This window comes from Oncorhynchus tshawytscha, linkage group LG26 (assembly GCF_018296145.1).
Source record: "Oncorhynchus tshawytscha isolate Ot180627B linkage group LG26, Otsh_v2.0, whole genome shotgun sequence".
NCBI classification, from domain to species: Eukaryota; Metazoa; Chordata; class Actinopteri; order Salmoniformes; family Salmonidae; genus Oncorhynchus; species Oncorhynchus tshawytscha.
This window is the reverse complement of record NC_056454.1, coordinates 21,981,207-21,997,393: the sequence shown is the minus strand read 5'-3', so window position 1 is coordinate 21,997,393 and position 16,187 is coordinate 21,981,207.

Sequence of the window (16,187 nt, the reverse complement as noted above, 5' to 3'; positions counted from 1 at the left end):
AGAACTTTTGCTTTTCAAGTGCTCAGAACAAGTTCTGTGTAAGAAAGTTTGTGACAGGAAGTGTGAACAAGTAGAACAGAAGTGTGGAGGAAGCAGAAAGTGAGACGAGGATTATAGAAAGCAGAGGGTTGACATACACCTTCTGTTTTCATGCCTGACCCATGTGTGTGCGCGTGCGTGTGTGTCTATGTGTGTGTGCGTGCTTGTGAGAACATAATTACCTGTGATTGATAGAGTTGAATATGAAACCATGCACTGTGCCGTCCTCTGGGCAACACATTGTAAGTGGAGAAGACTGGAACCTGATATAACCTGTATAACCTGGAGAATTATACCGGTGTTAACATCACGCCATGTCAATTGAACAGGCATCATAACAGACAAATACTGCACACACTCACATACAGTGCATTCGGAAAGTATTTAGACCACTTGAATTTTTCCACATTTTGTCACGTTACAGCCTTATCCTAAAATGAATTAAACTGTGTTTTTTTCCATATCAATCTACACAAAATACCCCATAACGACAAAGCAAAAACAGGTTTTTAGAAATGTTTGCAAATGTATTAAATAAAAAACTGAAATTTCACATTTACGTAAGTATTCAGACCCTTTATTCAGTACTTTGTTGAAGCACCTTTGTCAGCGATTACAGCCTCGAGTCTTGGTTATGACACTACAAGCTTGGCACACCTGTTTCAAAAAGTAACACTTGTGCCACAAGCTTTCATAGTATTCTACAATGTAGAACATAGTAAAATTAAAGAAATAAGCTTGAATGAGTAGGAGTGTCCAAACTGTTGACTGGTACTGTATATATATATACAGTGCCTTGCGAAAGTATTCGGCCCCCTTGAACTTTGCGACCTTTTGCCACATTTCAGGCTTCAAACATAAAGATATAAAACTGTATTTTTTTGTGAAGAATCAACAACAAGTGGGACACAATCATGAAGTGGAACTGTTGGGGTGGTATGCGAATAGGGATGGTTATAGGGTGTCCGGGAGGATGCTGTTGATGTGAGCCATGACCAGCCTTTCAAAGCACTTCATGGCTACCAACATCAGTGCTACTGGGCGGTAATTATTTAGGCAGGTTACTTTCACTTCCTTGGGCACAGGGTCTATGGTGGTCTGCTTGAAACATGTAGGTATTACAGCCTGGGTCAGGGAGAGGTTGAACATGTCAGTGAAGGCACATGACAGTTGGTCCACGCTTTGAAGTGCATCCCAACTTTTGACTGGTATTGTATATATGTATACAACATTATGAATCAATACAGTAATATGAGATCTGTATGGAAAAAATGTACATTTGAGTCAATTAGGAGATTGTCTTATCCACAGTGATTTACAGTTACAAATTCCTCTTAAGATTAAGATAGCTAGGTGTGACAACCACATAGTACAGTCAAATATACTCTATATGAACACTCCATTCCAGCGAAACAATTTTGCAATCATTTCTGATGAAAAAACACAAATATGAGAAATTGGCGGATGTAGCGTTTTGGAACGAAACTCTTCATATACAGAAGACAAGTTCTCTGGCTCTCTGGTTTCTACACAAAGGGAAGGCTAAAACTCTGGGCTTGATTATTTCCCCCTGAAAACAAAAGGAGAGCGACAAGCCTCTCTGTCTGCCCAAGGCTGCATAGGTCCCTTAATAAGAGTGAATTGTAGCTTCCCTTTCTCTACCAGAGACAAAGATACAGAGATGTCTGATTCAGGCAAGCACTCAAACACACACATAGACAAAAAGAGATGCTCTGTAGAACTACATTCCTGGGATACATGCAGGTAGCCTGGTGGTTAAGAGCATTGTGCCAGTAATTGAAAGGTTTTGGGTGAAAAAACCTCCGATGTGCACTTGAACAAGGCAATAAACGCTAATTGCTCTGCAAGTCACTCTGTATAAGAGTGTCTGCTAAAAGACTCAGCTAATTCTAGACATTTTGCCATGTCTTATGTGTTTTCATATGATACCAGGGTTCGAGGCTGACAGTTCCTAAATCAAAATAAATAACTGTTTAGTTGGAACCTGCGGCCCGCATCGACTCCGTTCTGGGTCCAGATCCGGACTGCGGTTCACCTTTTGAGTGTAGGTGCTATACAGTATATTCCACCCCATGTTGACCACTATTTCATTTTTGCATTGGATGCCAACTCTCAGTGGTGAGCCTTCTCCTCAACAAAGAAATCACACATAATCTATTCCACTTTACAATGGCAAATTGTGCCACTCAAAAATGGGTTAAAATTCAGAGTGCAAGAACCAATGTCTTTTTCGGGGAAGTCGTGACATCCATTGTCTTCCTGGGCTGGGACCCCTGCTGGGCACATCTCACTGCAGTTATTCGGAGGGAGACAGTTGTCACTTCACCAACAAAAGACCCCGAGTTCCTCGTAGAAAAAGAACAGCTTTTAACTAGAAACCTAAGCCTGGAGTTGCCCTGGTTGAGGAGAGGTGAAAGGGGGTGGATGGACAGACGGACGGATGAACGGATGAACGTATGGACGGACGGATGGATGGATGGATGGATGGATGAGTACACAACAGTAAAACCAGTCTAATTTCCTCTGGGGTGACAAGAGTGGACAAGAGTAAGAACAAGACATGAGCATCACTCCCATGCCCATCCAATGAATTAAACAATCAATAAAGCATATTATAGTGGAGGGGAATTACCTTTCAGACTGATATTGATCGTAATCAATGGGGGAGACTGTTGACCAATGCTTCTCTACAGTACCAATCAATTAACACAATAACAAAGCTCTTGTAAAATTCAAACCTCCAACTGAAAATACATGGACACGTCACAAGTATCATTGGTAAATTTGATGAAATCATGCTGATTATCACAATTCTGGTTGTCTTCAATGGACCCAAAGAGTTGGAGATTTTTCAGAGTGCTCATTAGTACCTATAGTCCTATAGAGTCAAAGGTCTGGATACTCTTGTGTTGACTGAAAGATTATTATGGGATTAGAGGTGTCTCTGTTACCACACTGAGCTGATAATCACAGAGATTAGGGTGTCAATCACAATGTCACTACGGCAACAAAGAGCGGGGATCCTCAGATATGTGTGTGTTTGTGTGTTACCTTGCCTTCTCAAAGGATTTATGTCAACAGGATAGGTGTGTATAATGTGTCTGCCTGTGTTTGTTTTTGGGTGTGGAAGAAAATGTATGATCGGCTGGACATAAGAGAGTTGTGTGTCTACCTATTTCTTTTTCTCTCTCCTCCAGATGGTCCCTGTGGAGGCAGACAGAGAGACAGAGCAGGGTGATTATGTGGCCCATGAGAGTGTGGTTACCTGAGACTGTTGAAGTTGGGTGGGCAGTGTGGTGCCATGCCAATCATGAAGTCCCCAGGAGCCTGAAAACAATCCCCACTCTCTCACCTGTCCCACCATAGGCTAGACTTACAGCCCCCCCTCCCCCCCTCCCCAGGATTGACTTACCTCCATCTGACAGGGTTTGGCCTTAAACACTAGAATATCTGGACCGATGTGTGTGTGTGTGTGTGTGTGTGTGTGTGTGTGTGTGTGTGTGTGTGTGTGTGTGTGTGTGTGTGTGTGTGTGTGTGTGTGTGTGTGTGTGTGTGTGTGTGTGTGTGTGTGTGTGTGTGTGTGTGGTGTTAGCTCTTGGCAAAAGAGTATGTTATTCTTTAATTTCCCATCACCCTTCATGGGAATAAATAACCAACACTGTCAATAAAGCTTCCCTACTTTTGATTTGCAATCTTTCCTCATCCCTCTCTCCTTCCATGTCTTAACCCTCTCTCCTTCTCCTTCCATGTCTTAACCCTCTCTCCTTCTCCTTCCATGTCTTAACCCTCTCTATTTCATCTTCCATGTCTTATCCCTCTCTCCTTCTCCTTCCATCTCTTATCCCTCTCTCCTTCTCCTCCATGTCTTAACCCTCTCTCCTTCTCCTTCCATCTCTTATCCCTCTCTCCTTCCATGTCTTATCACTCTCTCCTTCTCTTTCCATGTCTTATCCCTCTCTCCTTCTCCTTCCATGTCTTATCCCTCTCTCCTTCTCCTTCCATGTCTTATCCCTCTCTCCTTCTCCTTCCATGTCTTATCCCTCTCTCCTTCTCTTCCCGTGTCTTATCCTTCTCTCCTTCTCCTTCCGTGACTTAACCCTCTCTCTTTCTCCTTCCATCTCATATCTCTCCCTCTCTCTTTCTCCCTCTATCTCTATCTCTCTTCATCCAGTCAGCTAATTAGCACAGTCTACAGTTTCACCTCCCTTCTCCTAGTCATGTGTGATATGACTTCATCAGACCTATCCATCAGACTGCCAGGGTCAGTGAACAGAGCTGTATGTGTGTTTGTTTGTCTTGTGTATGTATGTATGTATGTATGTGTGTGTGTGTGTGTGTGTGTGTGTGTGTGTGTGTGTGTGTGTGTGTGTGTGTGTGTGTGTGTGTGTGTGTGTGTGTGTGTGTGTGTGTGTGTGTGTGTGTGTGTGTGTGTGTGTGTGTGTGTGCAGTCAGAGAGAGGTAACAGGTGACCAGGGTAACGGATCAGAACCAAAACAGGTAACACCTGAGCCGCTGGCGGTTTGGCTTCCTGTTCAGAGATAATAGTTCTGAGAAAAAAGAGGGAGGGTGGCAGAGGAGGATGGAGTAATCAGGAGGGCAGGCTTGATGGTTAGTTCAGTGTTAGGTCCTCCCGCCACTCTCAGGAGCACTCACATCATCGGCCATGCATGGCCACGCCCCTTTTGGAACACTGGCGTGATGGTCGGAGGGATAGCAGATAGACAGGGAGAAGGTGATAAGAGCCGGTGGTAAAACCACAACAAGCCTCTTTTACAGCCCATTTTCTTATGGAATGCATCAGGAGGTGCCAATTCTGCAGGTACCAGACTAGTTTTGGACCTGGCCAAATGTGTAGGCCATACCATCCACTAGAGGCAACGTCAACACCTATTACCATCTAGTAGGCTTGCTGCTTGCTAGCGGTTGTGGGTGGGAGTTAAGCCAAAGACACTGGCTCCAAAGGTCTGTGTTCAATCCCAGTGCCATGCACTCATTTTTGTTGTTATTGTTTTTTTACCCAATCCCTAACCTTAACCCTAACCCTAACCTTAACCCTAACCTTAACATTTACCCTAACCTTAACCCTAACCTTAACCCTAACCTTAATCCTAACCTTAACCCTAACCTTAACCCTAACCTTAACCTTAACCCTAACCTTAACCCTAACCTTAACCTTTACCCTAACCTTAACCCTAACCTTAATCCTAACCTTAACCCTAACCTTAACCCTAACCTTAATCCTAACCCTAACCTTAATCCTAACCCTAACCTTAACCTTAACCCTAACCTTAACCCTCACCTTAACCCTAACCTTAACCCTAACCTTAATCCTAACCCTAACCTTAATCCTAACCCTAACCTTAACCTTAACCCTAACCTTAATCCTAACCCTAACCCTAACCCTAACCTTAACCCTAACCTTAATCCTAACCCTAACCTTAACTTTAACCCTAACCTTAACCCTAACCTTAACCTTTACCCTAACCTTAACCTTACTCCTAACCTTAACCCTAACCTTAACCCTAACCTTAACCTTAACCCTAACCTTAACCCTAACCTTAATCCTAACCCTAACCTTAACCTTAACCCTAACCTTAACCCTAACCTTAACCTTTACCCTAACCTTAACCTTACTCCTAACCTTAACCCTAACCTCAACCCTAACCTTAACCCTAACCTTAACCCTAACCTTAACCTTAACCTTAACCTTAACCTTAACCTTAACCCTAACCTTAACCTTACCCCTAACCTTAACCCTAACCTTAACCTTAACCCTAACCCTAACCTTAACCCTAACCTTAACCTTAACCTTAACCCTAACCTTAACCCTAACCTTAACCCTAACCCTAACCTTAACCTTAACCTTAACCCTAACCTTAACCCTAACCTTAACCCTAACCTTAACCTTACCCCTAACCTTAACCCTAACCTTAACCCTAACCTTAACCCTAACCTTAACCTTAACGTTAACCTTAACCCTAACCTTAACCTTAACCCTAACCTTAACCCTAACCTTAACCTTAACCCTAACCTTAACCTTAACCTTAACCCTAACCTTAACCCTAACCGTAATGAATGAAGTTTTAGTTTCACATTTGACTGAGAGTTTGACTGACAGCTAAGATACGGAACCATATGGTGTAATTAAAACGTTAACCCATGGCGTAATTCTGTTGTTGCAGTGACACCACGGGTTGGTGTTTTATATGGACCTTGGGTTGGTTACTACTGCCTACCTACTGTCCTCTACCCGTGTTTGTTTACATTGTACACTGGGAACTATGAACTGTGCTACTTTTAACTCTCTGTCTCTCTCAAATGATTTCTGATTCTACAGTTCATTGGCGATGCAGTGCAGTAGATTCTCTCTCTCTCTCTCTCTATCTCTTTCTCTCTCTCTCTCGCACGTACACTGGGATTTAGGAGTTATCAGAGCTGAGTCAGTATTTCTGTAAATGAGTCTCAGGAAGTAGTGTGTTTGTTTGTCTATATGAGTATTGTGAGTCTATCTGATGACTGAGAGTTGTCCCTGGGAGCTAGTTGCTCTGTGCTCAGAATAAGTAACACTGTTTTCTTTGAGAGCCAAACAAACAGCCTGCAGACAGAAATGATGCAAGTCAGAAGCAGGTCTAACAGAATAAAGATGAAAACAAAGCAGGGGTGAAATAAGTACATTTCATCATGCCACGTTCAAAAGGAGTTCAACATGCTGCTAAATGAGATGACCTGGGGTCAGGTTATAGAGAAAATCAGTGTTCACCTTGGGACAAAACAAAGTAAGAAGCCCATCAACAAATTTACACCCAATGGCTGACCACAATGTCTTGATTTCAGAGAGCGTAGCAGAACTCAGTTATGATAAATTGACCAATTATCTTTATTTGGAACAGGTGTCACACAGAGTGTGGAGGTAGAGAGGTTGATTGACCTGGCTTAGGGTGGGCTCGTACCATGTTATTATCACAGTGGACTGGACCTGACCAATGCTTACCTATTCACCAGAGTTTGATGTTGTTTTATGGCCTTGATGATGTGGCCTTTGCTTCACTGTCTGATGTGTGTGTGTGTGTGTGTGTGTGTGTGTGTGTGTGTGTGTGTGTGTGTGTGTGTGTGTGTGTGTGTGTGTGTGTGTGTGTGTGTGTGTGTGTGTGTGTGTGTGTGTGTGTGTGTTTGAGTGCCTGCATGCGTATGTGTGTGTGTTTGAGAGAGTCTGTTCCTTCAAAGTGTGCATCAGTGTGTTTGCTCCTCTCTAAGTGTGTGGCACAGTGAGCAGCACTTTCTTCAAGCGTGTCAGTCCTCAGTCAATGGCCGCAGCAAAGGTCAGCTCAGTGGAAATGTTACTGGGTCCAGGGTCCTGTACTTAGAGCACACCCTGGGGGGAACCGGGATTGGCCCGAGTGGTGCAAGGTGAGGGTTGTGAGGATTGAAGGCAATCTGGGGGGAAAAGAAGATAGAGAGAGGTTGAAAGAAGATAGAAATAAAGACAGAGGCAGAGAGAGAGAAAGAGAGATAGAAAGAGAGATAGAAAGAGAGGGAGAGAGAGAGAAAGAGGAAGAAAGAGAGAGAGAGAGAAAGAGAGAGAAAGAGAGAGAAAGAGAGAGAGAGAAAGAGAGGGAGAAGGAGAGAGAAAGAGAGAGAGAGGGAGAAGGAGAGAGAGAAGGAGAGGGAGAAGGAGAGAGAGAACGAGAGGGAAAAAGAGAAAGAGAAAGAGAGAGAAAGAGAGAGAGAGGGAGAAGAGAGAGAGAAGGAGAGGGAGAAGGAGAGAGAGAACGAGAGGGAAAAAGAGAAAGAGAAAGAGAGAGAAAGAGAGAGAGAAGAGAGAGAGAGAGAGAGAGAGAGAGAGGAGAAAGAGAGAGAGAGAAAGAGAGTGAGAGAAAGAGAGAGAGAGAGAAAGCGAGAGAGAGAGAGAGAAAGCGAGAGAGAGAGAAAGAGAGAGCGAAAGAGAGAGAGATCAGCGCCACAGGTAACTTCCACAAAGCTGTGAATGATCTGAGAGACAAAGCAAGACAAGGCAAGAAGGGCCTTCTATGCGATCAAAACAAAAACAAAAATTCAACAACCCAAATTAGGATCTGGCAAAAAATACTTGAATCAGATATAGAACCCCTTGCCCTTTATGGTTCTGAGTACTGAACCACTTACCAACCAAGAATTCACAAAATAGGACAAACACCAAATTGAGACTCTTCATGCATAATTCTGTAAAAATATCCTCTGTGTACAACTTTAAACACCAAATAATGCAGAGCAGAATTAGTCCGATATCCGCTAATGATCAAAATCCAGAAAAGAGCTGTTAAATTCTACAACCACCTAAAAGGAAGCGATTCCCAAACCTTCCTTAACAAAGCAATCACCTACAGAGAGATGAACCTGGAGAAGAGGCCCCTAAGCAAGCTGGTCCTGGGGCTCTGTGGGTCTGTTTGTGTTTGTGAACAGAGCCCCAGGACCAGCTTGCTTAGGGGCCTGCAACACAATTAGACCCAACCAAATCATGAGAAAACAAAAAGATAATTACTTGACACATTGGAAGAATATACAAAAATACAAAGCAAACTAGAATCCTATTTGGCCCTTAACAGAGAGTACACAGTGTCAGAATAGCTGACCACTGTGTGTAACCAAGATGAAGGATAGCTTTGACTATATACAGACTCAATGAGCACAGCCTTGCTGTTGAGAGGTGCCGCCGTAGGCAGACCTGGCTCTCAAGAGAAGACAGGCTATCTGCACACTGCCCACAAAATGAGGTGGAAACTGAGCTGCACTTCCTAACCTCCTGCTATATTAGAGACACATATTTCCCTCAGATTACACAGACCCACAAATAATTTGAAAACAAGTCCAATTTTGATAAACTCCCATATCTATTGGGTGAAATACCACAGTGTGCCATCACAAGATTTGTGACCTGTTGCCACAAGAAAAGGGCAACCAGTGGAGAACAAACCCCATTGTAAATACAACCCATACCTATGTTTAATTATTTTCCCTTTTGTACTTTAACTATTTGCATATTGTTACAACACTGTATATAGACATAAAATGACATTTGAAATGTCTTTATTCCTTTGGAACTTTTGGGAGTGTAATGTTTATTGTTAATCTTTTATTGTTTATTTTACTTTGGTTTATTATCTATTTCACTTGTTTTGGCAATTTAAACATATGTTTCCCATACCAATAAAACCCAAAGAATTGAACTGAGAGAGAGAGAGAGAGAGAGAGACTGGGAGGGAGGGAGGGAGGCAGAGACAGCTTGGGTGAGCCTGGGGGCTATAGTTAGAGTGTGACTTGCGAGTGAGTGAGTGATGAAAACTAGAGATGCCAGCACCACTCCACCTCCTCTACCCTGCACACAGAACTCCGTGGCTCCCTCTCTTCCTCCTCCTGCCCTGCCCACAGCATTGTGTCTGAGGGGGTCTGTAACTAACCGTTTGACCTCCAGGGTGGGGTGGAGTGACCCTGGCAGCCGTGGAGCTAGAGGTGGGCTGGCAGGCAGGCAGGCAGGCAGGCAGGCAGGCAGGCAGGCAGGCAGGCAGGCAGGCAGGCAGGCAGGCAGGCAGGCAGGGCCTTATCAGATGAGTACTTCTGGCGATCAGTGGTTGAAAGGCAGCCTCCTCCACACCTCAGCTCACCCAATCAGAATACACTGCCAGCCCAGCCCACATACACCTGAGAGTAGCTCTCCTGTCTGACTCACATACTCACTACACACACATACACATACACACACACACACACACACACACACACACACACACACACACACACACACACACACACACACACACACACACACACACACACACACACACACACACACACACACACACACACACAGATACAAGCGAACACATACACTCACACACACACCTGAGAGTAACTTACCTGCCTCCCACTTCTCAGGGCAACAGTGAGGGAGGGGATGAGGTGTAACCTGAAACAGTCAGGTGGGGGGATAGAGGGATGGAGGGGGGAGAGCATGGGGGGAGGAGGAGATGAGATGCAGCTCTGGCCCTCAGTCAAGTACTTTGTGTTCCACGACCAGGAGGCATCTAGTTACAGTGCTCCTGAAATGAGACGCCCGAGAAGGGGATTCAAACAGACACGTGTAAGTCTCTCTGTCTCTCTCTCTCTGGAAATCCTGCCTGGGCTGTTCAAAGCAAGGTCCTGACAACCACAACAACAACTACTACTACTACAGTGACATCAACAACTACTACTACTACTACAGTGACATCAACAACTACTACTACTACTACAGTGACATCAACAACATCAACAACTACTACTACTACAGTGACATCAACAACAACTACTACTACTACAGTGACATCAACAACAACTACTACTACTACAGTGACATCAACAACATCAACAACTACTACTACAGTGACATCAACAACTACTACTACTACAGTGACATCAACAACAACTACTACTACTACAGTGACATCAACAACATCAACAACTACTACTACAGTGACATCAACAACTACTACTACTACTACAGTGACATCAACAACATCAACAACTACTACTACAGTGACATCAACAACTACTACTACTACTACAGTGACATCAACAACATCAACAACTACTACTACAGTGACATCAACAACATCATCAACTACTACTACAGTGACATCAACAACATCAACAACTACTACTACAGTGACATCAACAACATCAACAACTACTACTACAGTGACATCAACAACATCAACAACTACTACTATAGTGACATCAGCAACATCAACAACTACTACTACAGTGACATCAACTACTACTAAAGTGACATCAACAACGACTACTACTGTGACATCAACAACTACCACTACAGTAACGTCAACAACTACTACAGTGACATCAACATCAACTACTTCTACAGTGACAGCAACATCAACTACTACTAGTACAGTGACATCAACAACTACTACTACAGTAACATCAACAACTACCACTACAGTAACGTCAACAACTACTACAGTGACATCAACATCAACTACTACTAGTACAGTGACATCCACATCAACAACTACTACTACAGTGACATCAACATCAAAGACTACTTCAGTGACATCAACAACATCAACAACTACCACTACAGTGACATCAACAACATCTACATCTAATACTACAGTGACATCAACAACATGAACAAATACTACTACAGTGACATCAACAACATCAACAACTGCGACTACAGTGACATCAACAACTACTACAGTGACATCAACTACTACTGCAGTGACATGAACTACTACTACAGTGACATCAACACTACTACAGTGACATCAACTACTACTACAGTGACATAAACATCAACAACAACTACTACTAGGGTGACATGAACTACTACTGCAGTGACATGAACTACTACTACAGTGACATCAACTACTACTACAGTGACATCAACTACTACTGCAGTGACATGAAATACTACTACAGTGACATCAACATCAACAACAACTACTACTAGGGTGACATCAACTACTACTACAGTGACATCAACAACATCAATGTCTACTACTACTACTACAGTGACATCAACAACTACTACTACAGTAACATCAACAACAACTACTACTACAGTAACATCAACAACTACTACTACTACAGTGACATCAACATCAACAACTACTACTACAGTGACATCAACATCAACTACTACTAGTACAGTGACATCAACAACTACTACTACAGTGACATCAACAACTACTACTGCAGTGACATCAATAACATCAACAACTACTACTACAGTGACATAAACTACTACTGCAGTGGCATCAATTACTACTACAGTGACATCATCTACTACTACAGTGACATCAACTACTACTACAGTGACATAAACATCAACAACAACTACTACAGTGACATACAATTCTACTACAGTGACATCAACTACTACTACTACAGTGACATCAAAACATCAAGTGACATCAACTACAACTACTACTACAGTAACATCAACAACTACTACTACAGATCAACACTACTAGTAACATCAACAACTACTACTAGTACAGTGACATCAACAACTACTACTACAGTGACATCAACATCAACTACTACTAGTACAGTGACATCAACAACATTAACATCTACTACTACTACAGTGACATCAACATCTACTACTACAGTAACAACAACAACAACTACTACTACAGTAACATCAACAACTACTACTACAGTGACATCAACAACAATAACATCTACTACTACTACAGTGACATCAACATCTACTACTACAGTAACAACAACAACAACTACTACTACAGTAACATCAACAACAACTACTACAGTGACATCAACATCAAAAACTACTACTACAGTGACATCAAATTCAAAAACTACTTCAGTGACATCAACAAATATCAACACCTACCACAACAGTGACATCAACAACATCAACATCTCCTAGTACAGTGACATCAACAACATCAACAACTACCACTACAGTGACATCAACAACATCTACATCTAATACTACAGTGAAATCAACAACATCAACAACTACTACTACAGTGACATCAACAATTACTACTACAGTGACATCAACAACTACTACTACAGTGACATCACCATCAAAAACTACTACTACAGTGACATCAACAACATCAACATCCAATCAAATCAAATCAAATTAAATCAAATGTATTTATATACCCCTTCGTACATCAGCTGACATCTCAAAGTGCTGTACAGAAACCCAGCCTAAAACCCCAGACAGCAAGCAATGCAGGTGTTGAAACACGTTGGCTAGGAAAAACTCCCTAGAAAGGACAAAACCTCGGAAGAAACCTAGAGAGGAACCAGGCTATGGGGGGTGGCCAGTCCTCTTCTGGCTGTGCCAGGTGGATATTATAACAGAACATGGCCAAGATGTTCAAATGTTCATAAATGACCAGCATGGTCAAATAATAGGTCTGGGACAGGTAGCATGTCCGGTGAACAGGTCAGGATTCCATAGCCGCAGGCAGAACAGTTGAAACTGGAGCAGTAGCAGGGCCAGGTGGACTGGGGACAGCAAGGAGTCATCATGCCAGGTAGTCCTGAGGCATGGTTCTATGGCTCAGGTCCTCCGAGAGAGAGAAAGAAAGAGAAAAATAGAGAATTAGAGAGAGCATACTTAAATTCACACTGGACACTGGATAAGACAGGAGAAGTACTCCAGATATAAAAAACGGACACTAGCCCCCCAACACATAAACTACTGCAGCATAAATACTGGAAGCTGAGACAGGAGGGGTCAGGAGACACTGTGTCCCCATCCGATGATACCCCCAGACAGAGCCAAACAGGAAGGATATAACCCCACCCACTTTTCCAAAGCACAGCCCCCACGCCACTAGAGGGATATCTTCAACCACCAACTTACCATCCTGAGACATGGCCGAGTATAGCCCACAAAGATCTCCGCCACGGCACAACCCAAGGGGGGGCGCCAACCCAGACAGGTAGATCACATCAGTGACTCAACCCACTCAAGTGACGCACCCCTCAACAACAACTACTACAGGGACATCAACAACTACTACTACTACTACAGTGACATGAACAACATCAACAACTACTACTACAGTGACATCAACTACTACTACAGTGACATGAACAACATCAACAACATCAACAACTACTACTACAGTGACATCAACTACTACTACAGTGACATGAACAACATCAACAGCTACTACTACAGTGACATCAACTACTACTACAGTGACATGAACAACATCAACAACATCAACAACTACTACTACAGTGACATCAACTACTACTACAGTGACATCAACCACTAATACAGTGACATCAACTACTACTTCAGTGACATCAATAACATCATCAACAACCACTACTACAGTGACATCAACAACTACTACAGTGACATCAACAGCAACCATGACAACAACTACAACAACTGGAAACAACAAAATCATCAACAACTAATATTTGATAACTATTTGATAACATGATACATTAATATCATCATAGTTTTGTTGGTAAGTATAGAACCCACAACTATGGTTTTGCCATTGCCATGGCCCAACCATGAGGGCCTCTCTATGGGAATGGGGCTGGCATGAGAAGTAGGCCATGCTATTGTGGATTGTCTCATGAATTGCCCTTTGGGGATAATAAAGTTGCTATTGAAATAGTACACCACAGTCACATGATCAAGGGTTGTGGAAATATACAGCACCTCAAGATATACTGAGTTTATGCCTCTCTCCAGTCCAGGCTAATAAGTTATCAAAATCTACGATATTCTGTATTCATATGAGTCACTTCACATGTAATTGGTTTTTATTCACATAAAACTCCAAATGGATTGACAGGATCAGAGTAGGCCCCTGAGGTATTTCTGAACGACTTGGTAATTAGTAAACGTTCAGATTCCTCACGGCTTCTCTCTGCCGATGCTACTCCACACAGAGAAGGAAGAGAGAGTGAGGGAGAGGGAGAGAGGGAGAGAGAGGGAAGAAGTAAGAAAGAGAAGAAAATAAGAGGGAGACAGAGAGAGAGAGAGAAGAGGAAAAGTGTCACCAAGGACACTCAGAGATACATAAACCCGAGACACAGAGCGTCAGTTCGCTTCAGGCACCATCAGTATGACCAGAGCAGTACTGCTGTTTGAAGTCATGACAGAGGAGAGACAAAAGAGCTTGGAACTGAACTGTCACCTTCTGGGAATGGGGGAGAGAGAGAGAGATCTAAACAGAGGGTGGAGTAGAGCAAAGAGGAGCAGAAAAGGGGAGAGAGACAGTCCTCTCTCCAGTATCGGTGTGAAAGTGTAAACCACCTCCTTTCGGACAATTATTGCTTGGATTCAACTGCCAAAAGCGTTCCTCTCCTTATTTCCTTCCCTCTCTCCTTTCTTCCCCCAGTCGTCTCTTCTACCTCTCAAGTCATCATGTTTACACAAGCTGTTATGGCCGTTTCCCTCTCTCCTTTCTTCCCCAGTCGTCTTTTCTACCTCTCAAGTCATCATGTTTACACAAGCTGTTTTGGCCGTTTCCCTCTCTCCTTTCTTCCCCCAGTCGTCTCTTCTACCTCTCAAGTCATCATGTTTACACAAGCTGTTATGGCCGTTTCCCTCTCTCCTTTCTTCCCCCAGTCGTCTCTTCTACCTCTCAAGTCATCATGTTTACACAAGCTGTTATGGCCGTTTCCCTCTCTCTTTCTTCCCTCAGTCTTCTCTTCTACCTCTCAAGTCATCATGTTTACACAAGCTGTTATGGCCGTTTCACTCTCTCCTTTCTTCCCCCAGTCGTCTCTTCTACCTCTCAAGTCATCATGTTTACACAAGCTGTTATGGCCGTTTCCCTCTCTCCTTTCTTCCCCCAGTCGTCTCTTCTACCTCTCAAGTCATCATGTTTACACAAGCTGTTATGGCCGTTTCCCTCTCTCCTTTCTTCCCCCAGTCGTCTCTTCTACCTCTCAAGTCATCATGTTTACACAAGCTGTTATGGCCGTTTCCCTCTCTCCTTTCTTCCCCCAGTCGTCTCTTCTACCTCTCAAGTCATCATGTTTACACAAGCTGTTATGGCCGTTTCCCTCTCTCCTTTCTTCCCCAGTCGTCTCTTCTACCTCTCAAGTCATCATGTTTACACAAGCTGTTATGGCCGTTTCCCTCTCTCCTTTCTTCCCCCAGTCGTCTCTTCTACCTCTCAAGTCATCATGTTTACACAAGCTGTTATGGCCGTTTCCCTCTCTCTTTCTTCCCCCAGTCGTCTCTTCTACCTCTCAAGTCATCATGTTTACACAAGCTGTTATGGCCGTTTCCCTCTCTCCTTTCTTCCCCCAGTCGTCTCTTCTACCTCTCAAGTCATCATGTTTACACAAGCTGTTATGGCCGTTTCCCTCTCTCCTTTCTTCCCCCAGTCGTCTCTTCTACCTCTCAAGTCATCATGTTTACACAAGCTGTTATGACCGTTTCCCTCTCTCCTTTCTTCCCCCAGTCGTCTCTTCTACCTCTCAAGTCATCATGTTTACACAAGCTGTCATGACCGTTTCCCTCTCTCCTTTCTTCCCCCAGTCGTCTCTTCTACGTCTCAAGTCATCATGTTTACACAAGCTGTCATGACCGTTTCCCTCTCTCCTTTCTTCCCCCAGTCGTC